Raw genomic sequence first — 3,150 nt, forward strand, 5'->3', positions numbered from 1 at the left:
CGAGGAGCGGCGGCGGGCGGGGCGGTGTAGGCGCTGCTACCGCCGCCGCCTCAGGAGCACCAAGCGAGGGGCAGCAGGAGAGAAGCGCTCGCGCTTTCGTCGGTGCTGCTGCTGCCGCCACTGCCGCCGCCGCCGGGAATCACACGGGCTCCTCGGTCCCAGGCTGCAGCTCTTGTTGCCATGATGATGATGTCACGGACGCAACCACTGGGGGGGAGGGGAGAACGGGTGTGTGTGGGCGAAGGGAGGGCTGAGAGTAGTTGGGGGGAGGGGGCGCGGCGGGAAAGAGAGGGAGCGGGGCGGACGCCCGGACGAGAGGCTGAACGGGGGGCGGGGGGGGGATAAAGTGTTTTCTCCTCCGCCCCCGGGCACGCCGCGAGGGAGGAGGCTGGCGGAAAGCAGGGCCGGCGCCCGGCGTGGGGGATCGATGACTCGGCCGGTGGGCACGGCCACCTGGGTGAAGGGCAGCGGAGGGGGCGACGGAGCACCGATATCATGGATGGGTTCGGAGGGGCTGCTGGGGAGGGGGGCGCCAGCGTTTAGGGCCGTTTAGGCCTCTCCGCGGGATGGGCCGGAGCTGCGGCGCTCGCCTCGCCGACCGCCATTTCACGTCCTGCTGAAGGGGGGGGACAGCCGCGAAGACTGTTATTCACGAGGTAAGAAAACCAGCGCGCGGGAGGAGGGAGGCAAGGCGCAGATCTCGTGCTGCCGCGGCCTCGCGGGAGGGCGGTTGGCGGACGCAGCCGGCCCTTCTCAGGTAACGCGACGGCATCGCGCGTGGCCCGGGGGCGGTGCGAGGGGAGGAGGCGCGTGAGAGCGGGCCTCCGCCTATAAAAGGGCCGCCCTACTACTCCCCCTCCTCTTGAACGTGCTGCGCGAGCCTCCGCGCCCCCTCTTCTGTGCTGCTGCAGTGTCTGCGCCCGGCCATTTAATGAGGTTTATTCACGCACGGCTCTGCTCAGCTTTGCCAGGGGTGGGCAGATCCGGTGCACAGGGATTTCCCACCACCGTGGTTTTCTCCCGCCCCCTTCCGTCCTTCTCGCCCTGGTATATGCTTCCTTGATTTCCTCCTCGGCCCCGCAGGCTGCATCTCGGGAACGCGCAAGTACAAGTAAGGACTTGTCGGCTCCCAGTGACTGCCCTCCTCTCCACCTCCCCCAGCGGATTAAGAGTCTTTCAGAGAACGTTTCGGCCAGACAAAAAGGCTCGTGAAAGTCAACGCGTTAGACGTGGACTCCGACGTTATTAATACGTTGTGCAAGTTTTTACTAGACATAAAAGCAAAAGGGGGTTGAGAAAGGGCCGTTAGGCAAAACAACTTTATTCAAAAATGGAGAAGTGGTGCAGTTACGGAATTAAAAAAAGGTAATAACAAATGCAGCTGGGTTGGCTGTTAAATTGGAACCGATGAGTTTTTGTCTGACTTGGTCACTAATATTGGGTACGGCCTTGGACAAATCATTTTCTTTGGGCCTCAGTCTCCTCATATGTAAAACAAAAGGGTTTCTCTTAAGAACTAATCCTTAATGGTTTCTTCCCAGCAAAACATTTTAGGCTATAGGAGGCAGAAACCATACTTTCAAGTACAAAATTTATCACTGAGTATGGACTCTTGACAGTCGTCTTGAATCTGTCCAAAGTCGAAATCATTCTTCCACGCTTGTATGTTACACGAGTGCATTTTAATGGTTACTAGGTTGCCATATATTTGAAGTGACGTGAGAGCTCCTCATTTGGAACTGTTGTGGGTCTTCAAATAGGAAAATCAAAAGGCTCCAAGGGACAGGTCACTGGAAAGAAGCTGTCTATAAATTCCATAGCATATGAATGCTAATAAGAAATTACGCTCTAAGGGATTTGAGACTGATTACTACAGTAAATTAGCCTGCAGTTTTCAACCTCTGAGCATGATAATAAACATAGGGGGCAAGATTTTTACTAATACACATGAAATTATCTAATAACATTTTTAAGTGTCAAATCTCTAAATTGATTCAAGTTTTACAAGGCTATAGAAGTGATCTTAAAACGTGAGCGTCACGCAGAAATGCATTTTCTGATAAAATAAGTATTTTGTACAAGCCGAATGTCGGATGCACAATGCCAGTGATTCTCACAGAGTTGTATGGCGCTATAGTTCGGCTGTTTTTTTAAATTTAACATTTTGGCTCTNAACATAGGGGGCAAGATTTTTACTAATACACATGAAATTATCTAATAACATTTTTAAGTGTAAAATCTCTAAATTGATTCAAGTTTTACAAGGCTATAGAAGTGATCTTAAAACGTGAGCGTCACGCTGAAATGCATTTTCTGATAAAATAAGTATTTTGTACAAGCCGAATGTCGGATGCACAATGTCTCACAGAGTTGTATGGCGCTATAGTTCGGCTGTTTTTTTAAATTTAACATTTTGGCTCTTTTTGAATTACAGTTTTTTGGATGGGGCCTAGAAATCTGTATAGTCAGCAACCCCACCTGCCACCCCCATGATTCTTAAGCAATTTAAGATTGAGAATCCCTGTACCGTGTTATAATCAAGTGCATCCATGATTTTTAAATTATACTATTCCTAACTATAAAAAGGTAAAAGCATCAAATTAACAGATTAGCTATTTTTAAAAGAGGATTTCTTTCCCCTTACCTCTTGAATCAACATTATTTACTTTAAGCAAAGGCAGTTGCAACCACAATTCAAATCCTTCTAGAACTCCAAGGAAAGAATGTTCACCCTTGAAGAAAAATATCTGCAGCATGAAATTAGAGGGGTTGTGTTCATTGCATGTAATTTAGTTTAAGTTGATGCTCAAATTGAAAACCTGGCAACAGTCCCCTAATTAACCACTATCAAATGTGTTTTATAAATATACTCTTCCTGAAATAAGAAAGAGCTCTGGAATTTTGAGTCAGAGAATGAGAATTTTAAACCATTATTTACTAGCTAAGTGAATTTGGACAGACCACTTTATTTTTTGGAGTTTATTTCATCATCTATGAAATGGATAGCAATTCCTGTTTTAACTTCTCAGGGATGTCATAAGACCCAAATGAGATAATGTATATGAAAGTATCACAGTAAACTGTTCACATCCACAGAAGTCTAACTCATCTAAAAACAGTAAAATTGGGCCGGCCCAGTGGCACACTGCT

At 48.1% G+C, this 3,150-nt stretch overlaps 1 pseudogene; it reads right to left on the bottom strand.

The window, feature by feature from the left end:
• Nucleotides 1–539: 539 nt before the first annotated feature.
• Nucleotides 540–3,150, bottom strand: part of LOC103600295 — a 14,258-nt pseudogene continuing 11,647 nt past the window's right edge.

The sequence above is a fragment of the Galeopterus variegatus genome, unplaced genomic scaffold, assembly GCF_000696425.1.
Source record: "Galeopterus variegatus unplaced genomic scaffold, G_variegatus-3.0.2 Scaffold3300, whole genome shotgun sequence".
NCBI classification, from domain to species: domain Eukaryota; kingdom Metazoa; phylum Chordata; class Mammalia; order Dermoptera; family Cynocephalidae; genus Galeopterus; species Galeopterus variegatus.